The sequence below is a fragment of the Amblyomma mixtum genome, chromosome 10 (assembly GCF_055824585.1).
Source record: "Amblyomma mixtum isolate Tamu chromosome 10, ASM5582458v1, whole genome shotgun sequence".
Classification (NCBI taxonomy): Eukaryota; Metazoa; Arthropoda; class Arachnida; order Ixodida; family Ixodidae; genus Amblyomma; species Amblyomma mixtum.
Genome location: NC_143021.1, coordinates 187,992,461 through 188,000,844, shown reverse-complemented (window position 1 = coordinate 188,000,844; position 8,384 = coordinate 187,992,461). Strand labels below are relative to the sequence as shown.

At 46.2% G+C, this 8,384-nt stretch overlaps 1 pseudogene; it reads left to right on the top strand.

Moving 5' to 3' along the window:
• Positions 1 to 3,905: 3,905 nt before the first annotated feature.
• On the top strand, positions 3,906 to 7,800 carry LOC149327993 (uncharacterized; annotated as a pseudogene).
• The last annotated feature ends 584 nt before the right edge of the window (positions 7,801 to 8,384 follow it).

The following is an 8,384-nucleotide window of genomic DNA, read 5'->3' as shown; positions in this document are numbered from 1 at the left end:
CCTGTAGTTATAAAAACAAAACACAGGAAGAATTTCATATTTTGGAAAAAGTGGTTTTGTGGAGAATGTATAATGGACATCAGCTATGTAACGTACAGCTCTTTTTTGTAGCAAATGTAGTTTCTGCAAGTTTGTCACGCCAGTTGTGCCCCACACCACAATGCAATACTGCATGACAGATACCACCAGTGCATTGTACAACATTAATTTTACCTTGGTCGGGAGAATGCGATGCAGACGAGCAATGACACCAATGGCAGATGACAATTTTGATTGTAGGTGATCAACATGCTCATTCCAGGTAAGGTGCTTTGAAAAATGCACCCCAAGGATGTTAACGGAGTCCACTATCTCTAACTGCTCACTGCCCAGACACAAATTCATATTAGTTGTCAACATCTTACCTCTAGGCGTGTACAAGATTACTTTTGTTTTCTTCGGGTTGATTTTTAAACAGTTTATCGCGGACCAGCGTTCTAAGTCAGACAGCGTCTTATTAGCCTTTATTTCTAGATCTGTTTCCACGTTGCCTGTAATAAAAATGGTTGTCATCGGCATACGAAACGAATGTAGCATTATCTGTGCAGCTTGCAATGTCATTTATGTAAATTAAGAATAAAAGTGGGCCCAAAATGCTTCCTTGCGGCACACCAGTGGTAACTGGCTTCCGTGAAGATATTGCGTTATTGGCATCTACAAACTGTGACCTGTGGGACAGATAAGATGACAAAAGCGAATTCCATTTCGTTCGCAACAGCTTCTGTTTATACTTTTAAATATTTGCACCTGCATTTTTGTTTGTGTTTCTTTTCTGTGTGCCACTTTCAGCGTCTCTTTGCTACGTGTCTGTTTTTGTAACTTTGATGTATGACAGGCCGTAATCTTGCCGTCATCTTGTTTGCCGACTAGTAAGGGGCCGGGACCTCGTCATGCTCTCTGAACTCTCAGTCCCGTGCTCCTCCTTCTCAAAGGAAATAAAATAAAGGTATGTAACTACGCTAGACCTTGCTCAAGGGTACTGGCAAGTGCCGCTTACTAAGCCCACCAGCAGACGCGCAGCTTTCGTCACTCTAACTGGAAGCTATCAGGCAACAATGATGAGCTTCGGGCTCAAAAATGCTCCCATTTGTTTTTCTCATCTCATGGATAAGGTTCTAAAGGGCTGTCAAGCATTTGCTGTGTTCCTACTTGTACGACATGGCTGTCTTCTCAGATTTGAAATCTTTTTATTTGCCATCAAATACAGATGGGGGGATTGTAGAAAAAAAGCTGTCCTTGGACAGCTTGACGGGTCCACAATCCCTTATTATGGCAGAGTGGCGGCATCACGTAACATATTCTTGATATTCAAACATATACATACATATTTAATATGATACAGACTTAGTACTCGTAGTAAACGAAAACAAGAGAAAACAACAACAAAAAGAACAAAAAAAACACCGGAACTCACTTCTACAAATCCAAAAGAGAATAACAGCAAGGCTAGATAACTTTACATAGAAACCAAATACATCTGCCGGAGGTCCTTGTAGGTTGCCGTGAAGAGTTCAAAACGGACAGCATTATGATAATTCAAAAGCGTTGGTATTGTGTACTTAAGGCACTGTTTCCCGTAACTTGAACGTGACATCGGTACTGACCAACCCTCGAAGTGTCTTGTAAGGTAACTTGGAGTTCTGTCCTGTAATTGGGATAGGTTACGCATATTGTTGATACTCCTGTGGATTTCTTGTTTATATACGATATCTATAGAGATTGTGAGCTGGAATTACACCAGAGTTGGTAAAGAAAGTTGAGGTGGAAGCAATATAAGAAGCATTATATGTGTGCCGGAGATACTTTTTCTGTAACAGGTGGATGTGTTCTATATTAGTGGATATTGTGTTTCCCCATACTAGTTGATAATAGTTCAAGTGTGACTGAAAGAGTGAATGATAAAGCAAACGTTTGATGCCTGTGGTAAGGATATACCCTAAACGACCTATTACACCAGTTATTTGAATTATTTTGCTTAGAGCCCGCCGCGGTGGCTGAGTGGTTATGGTGCTCAGCTGCTGGCCCGAAAGACGCGGGTTCGATCCGCGCCACGGCGGCTAAATTTCTTTGGAGGAGAAATTCTAGAGGCCCGTGTACTGTGCGATGTCAGTGCACGTTAAAGAACCGCAGGTGGTCGAAATTTCCGGAGCCCTCCACTACGGCGTCTCTCATAGCCTAAGTCGCTTTGGGACGTTAAACCCCATAAACCAACCATAAACCAACCTTATTTTGCTTAGAACATGCTTAACGTGATTATCCCAGGACATATTTGCGGAAAAGGTGACACCCAGAGATTTGAAATTCTCGACTAAATCGATGCATCGTGAGTTTATTACAATATCTTGAAGCGGAGGTATGTGGTTGTTTTTCAGTTTTTCGCTGGCAACGTAGGCCAAGGTTTCTGGAAACCCAGTGAGGTTACGATCTCGGCGTTAGCAGACTACCCGCGGCCTAGAACAAAGACGGATATTCGGGCATTCTTAAGGTTGACGGGATATTGCAATCGCTGCATGCGTGATTATTCAGCCTTGGCAAGACCTTTGACCGATGCTCTCCGCAGGCCAGAAGCGAAATATGTAGTCTGGGACGAAATGAGGGAAGCGTCCTTCATAAATCTTGAGAGCGGCACTGATTACCCACCCGATATTGCGAGCTCCTGATTACGACCGACAATTCACGGTCTAGCCTGATGCGAGTCATCGAGGGCCAGGTGCCATTCTCTGCCCGAGGGATGACAACGGCAATGAACATGCCATGCTCTACCTGAGCCGAAAACTGAGCTCTCGAGAGATGGCGTACAGCGCGTCGAAAAAATTTTGCGCTTGCATTGTTCGGGCTATCCACAATTTACAATGCTATCTTGGAGGCGCCAAAGTGGTCGTAGATGCTACATCGGAATGACGTCAGGCCAGCTTACGGCAACAGTTATCCCCGCTGTCCTCCTCCTCATACTTATCTCAACAGTTATCGCCGCTTTACCGCTGTCGTCCTCCTCACACTCCTTCTCTAACCGTTTCGCACAACGGCTATACTAACACGCATCAAAGAAATAAGTGTTGTCTTGGCCCATGATGTAAGAAGTAGCGCACAGGGAACACACGGGACGGAAAGTAAACGACGCAGACAAGCGCTGACTCGCAACTGAGGTTTATTGCTGACGCGCGCAATATAAGGTAGTCACTTTAAAAACATAAAACAAAAACAACCACAAACAGTCCCTCCTCGAAAGACCTAAAAGATGATTATGGCAATCTTCCTGAGCATTGCCGGGAATGTAGCAAAAAAGAAGAGCAGAAGGGGAAAATTTGCAAACCGATTTTTTCTAGTACCGTCATACTTTTCAGACATCGAGATCAGCAGGTACGCAAGATAATGGAGGCATACCATATTAGGAAATGTCGGAATCCGTGTATCAGTGTGCCCTCTGTTAACTTGGCAGACTGCGAAATCGATTTTTAGCCTCATCGTTGCATTGAATTCATTTTTTTGATAACGGTTCCTTCGGATCTTCCACAGCGATGAGTGGCGCCTGATACTTCAATTTCAATTTTTTCCTCTGACTTGGTCTTTCGAGGAGGGACTGTTTGTGGTTGTTTTTGTTTTATGTTTTTAAAGTGACTACCTTATGTTGCGCCCGTCAGCAATAAACCTCAGTTGCGAGTTAGCGCTTGTCTGCGTCGTTTACTTTCCGTCCCGTGTGTTCCCTGTGCGCTATTTTTTACATCATGAACGTTATCCAACTTGCCCAACTTTCCGCTTTGCTGATTGTCTTGGCCCATCCACCGCTGTGTATGGTGCGGATTATTCTGTGGTGATGAGGATGGGATGACGAGCCGCCCCCTTATTACGACGCAGCCTTCGCCACCATGGGAGGATATTCCAGCCGGACGCAGTTTGACGAGACGAGCGACAAGTGGCCAGCTTACCAAATTCGACTGGAGGCATTCATTCAAGACAATGGCGTCACGGGCAACAACAAGAAGTGGGCCCGGTGTGTTGCAGTGTGACGACCCACATGAATTTACTTAGTGGTCGATCGGCGCCAGACAAGGTGAACGAACTTTCTTCTTGCAAGTGGTAGCTTTGAGGCAGAAGCACTTTTCGCCAGAACTAAACGAAATAGCAGTCTGACAAGTAATTTACACGCGCCCAGCTGCCACGCGAACATGTCAAAGATTTCATAATTGCCATTCATCAAATAGCAGACGGATGCAATTTTGGCACAACGTTGGATCGAATGCTGCGGCATCGCATCGTTTGTGAGCTGTAAAGCGCAGGAGTGCGTCGACAGTTGCTTGGGGAACCGCAGCTGAGGAGAAGTGAAGCAGAGGAAATCGTGCTATGAGACGCAACGGCAGAAGTGAGCGCACAGCAAATAAAGAGCCACGTCGATGAAAGAAGCGTACATGTGATGGGATTACAGTCGTATCGCTCAAGAAACCAACCACAGATTATTCCGTCCAACTGCTGCGCATTGAAAGGGCACGAATCAGACGATTCCCGGCACCGTTCGGGAATATGCTTCAAGTGCCAACAGCGGGGTCCTATCGCACGAGACTGTCTCCATCGAGAGAGAGAGTTCATAGAAGGGCCACCAGGGCTGTCGCGTCAGGTAAATACCCTATCATCTCGAGAGGAGGGCGCGTCTGTGGGCATGGACGGTATATTTGCGTTGGAAGCAGCGGACAGTAACGCAGGTCGATAGAGGTTCACCAGTCTCCGCGGTCACATGGACCACCTATGAGCAAAACAACACAGTGGGGCCCAAGCGGCGTGATCCGCTATTCAAACCGACTCGCTTCCTGAGAAGGCTTCCCGTACGGGGACGACTCAAGCTCAAGGTTTCGTGCGGAAACCGGTCGATGGACGGATCCCTGACAGTCGTCGGTTGCTCAGGCCCCATACTGTGCAGACTCGACCTAATCCAGGCGTTCAACATGCTGGAGGGGGCAGTAATGAACCTGAGCACGACAGGTGAGCGCAGACTTTCGTCGGGACGGACGATCCTAATATGCACAATTTGGTAACAAAATTCGCTACCGTCTTCGCGCCAGGCCTACGTCTCATCAGGGGTCCGCTGGTACACATTGAGATGCGGAACAACGTGATACCGAAATTCTGGAAAGCACGCGAATTTCCGTACGGCTTTCGTCCAAAGGTAGGCGCTGAACTTGAGCGTCTTTCGGCTGCGGGCATTCTTGTCCCTGTGCCTTATTATAAGTGGGCGGCACCGGTGGTGCCTATAGTAAAGCGTAACGGCCACATTCTCCTCTGCGGTGATTTTAACAATGCGGATTTTAACAGGGCTACAATGCGGATGCTTGAAAGTTCTTTCTTCTTCCTTGCTGTACAGATTACCGTTGTTCTTGGCACGTGGCTATCTGCACCCCGCCAAGAACTTACCGACATCAACGCAACGTCACCGTGCTTTGTGGACGCCAACTGTACAGCTGATGCTATCGATTTCGCCATCGCTTTCCTGCCCTCAGCGCCACCATGTGCCAAAGGAACGTCCACCCCACCCACCGAGGATATAAAAGCCAGTGGTTTCAACGACTTCTTCAGTGGGCAGAGAAGAGCGGCTACAATGCGAATGCTTGAAAGTCCATTCTTCTTCCTTGCTGCACAGGTTGATAACGGTACTTCCTTATACGCTAAACGTACTAGCAACGTCTGTACGCTGCTCTTCACTTGCCCACATGTGTTAGCTTCACTAATCTCCGAATGCGTGCATGTTGTGAAGCTTTTATTGTTAGCAGGTGACATTGAGACAAACCGTGGTCCAAATCCAGATGAAGTTAACTAAAATACTGATGTGCTTGCTGCTATTGTAGCACTGTCAGCTCAATAAGAGATCCGCCACGCTGAGCTGATGTACACCTTAACCCAGCTTAAGGCAAACGAACTTGAGCTAGAGCAGAAAGTTTGTGATCTCACTGCCAGGCTCACGGCTGTTGAGTCCCACGTACAATCATTAGAAGGTGAAAGTTCCGCCGCACTCACAGATGCTATATCCGACGCCGTTCATGCTGAGTTGATAGTTTGCGCTCTTTCTGTCTTCTGCCTCTTCCTGTGTTCGTTTGTTCGTGTGCGCAACGCCATCCCAAGAAAGCTATGCACCAACTCGCCCAGCAAGAAGTTCTTCTACAATGCTGAGTCTGCGGCAATCAATTCACGGCTAGACAATCTCGAGGATCGGTCTCGTCGAGACAATCTTATTTTTTACGGTGTGCTGGACACCAGCTCAGAGACCTGGCCTGAGTCTGAAGAACACCTTCGCAAAATTATTTCTGACACATTGGACCTATCGTTTCCTGATGAGGGTATCCACCGGGCTCATAGACTGGGTTCTTATGTTTCGGAGGGATGTCGGCCTATCATTGTGAAATCCGGTTCCCCCAAATTAAGAGACAAAATGTTATCGCTGCGCTCGAAGTTCAAAGGTTCCAAGAGAGCGATTAGTGAAAACTTCTTCCGCGCCACACGCTAGTCCCGCAAAAACCTGGCCGAGTTCGGGAAGGCTTCAGGAGGGAAGTATTCATTGCGAGGAAATCGAACGTACATAGACAAAAAATGCTACGTCTACTTTTGACAACCGATCCTTTTTGTGAAGTAGATTGCGCTGACAACCGTTCAAGTGCCAACAGACGCCAATCTGTTTCGGATGCCATGTATAAAACCAAGAGTGTATCATGCACTGCTAGTAGTTCACCACAATAGCTACACACACGACCGGCCGCAAAGCCAGTTGCCTTTCTTTTTTCCAGTGTGCGCAGTGTCCGTAACAAACGTCACGAATTGTCCTCAGTAATTGATGCGTGCTCAGCACACGTTGTTATCTTGACTGAAAAAGGGCTCTCGAGCGATATTTTGGATGATAAAATCTTTGAATTTGAAAGTGCTTTCAAACTTTTTCGGTGTGACCGTATTTTGCGTACTGGTGGCGGGGTATTAATCGCCGTACGTGATGGTTTGAGATCTTGTGGTTTAGATAGTGCTTCATCATTAGAAACTGTGTGTGCACGTGTCACTCTCGAGTATCGTGATTCTATTTTTTGTGTGTGTTATCTTGCACCTACTTCGTCCATTTCATTTAGTTCTGATCTACATGATGCATTATATGAGTTAGTTGTCCGGTTCCCTTCAAGTCCAATCTCTCTCCTTGGCGATTTTAATTTTACAGCAATTAACTGGCATGAATCCCCTCCTACATCGGATGGTTCATCCGAGTGCTCTCTCTTCTTCAACCTTTGCCTGGATTTCAATTTTAAGCAGCTTCTTCTTCAGCCTACGCGAGCCACAGCGCAGTCTGCTAACATCCTTGATCTCATCCATACTACAACACCTCAGCTTATCTCCTGTTTAAAATATATGCCTGGTTTAAGTGATGATTGCCTCTTTTATTTCGAACTGCGAATTTATGTTCCAACTACGAAAACGCCAAAACTTATTTTTGACTACAAAAACGATAGTTTTGACTCCATAAACCTTCTTCATTCCACATGAACTAATGAACGAAAGAAGTCTTCCCGAAATATCACGTAGTCCACACTGAAGACCTTGAAAAACCAGCAAGGAAAATATCACCATTTATGGTTGCAAAGAGTCTCAAAAAAGCCTTGTGCCCCGGTTACAAGGTGACGAAACTATCTAGCGGAGACTTGCTCCTAGAAATACGTGACAAAGTTCAAGCTCCGAAACTCTCGAACATTCTGACATTTGGGGACATTCGTGTCTCTGTCACACCCCACAGGTCACTAAACATTGTCCGTGGAGTGATGTCTGAAATTGACTTACTGGATATCACCGAAGAGGAAATGCTGGATGGCCTAACCGGTCAAAATATTACCAAAGTTCAACGAATCAAAATAAGGAAAGAAAACAAAGAAATCCCAACGATGCATATAGTACTTACTTTCACTTGTTGCACACTCCCAAACTCCATCGATGTGGGGTACACAAAGATTGCCGTGGGACCTTACATTCCCAACCCCAGACGCTGTTTCAATTGCCAAAGATTTTGCCATGGATCCCAGAGTTGCCGTGGCCGCAAAACGTGCGCGAAATGTGCTAAGAAAAGAACACGCCTCAAAAAACTGCAAAGCAGCATTCCGATGCGCTAACCGCGAAGGCGAACACCCAGCCTACTCTAGGTCTTGCCCATCGTGGAAGACGGAAAAAGAAATCATCACACTGAAAACGAAAGAGAACATTTCATTTAAAGAAGCAAGAACACGTATCAGAATGGCAAGCAATTTTTCACTCACTGTACATACAAGCTTTGCCGACGTGGTGCGACGGCGCGACCCATCACACCGGCCTTTGGCACCGGCCCAGACCTCACG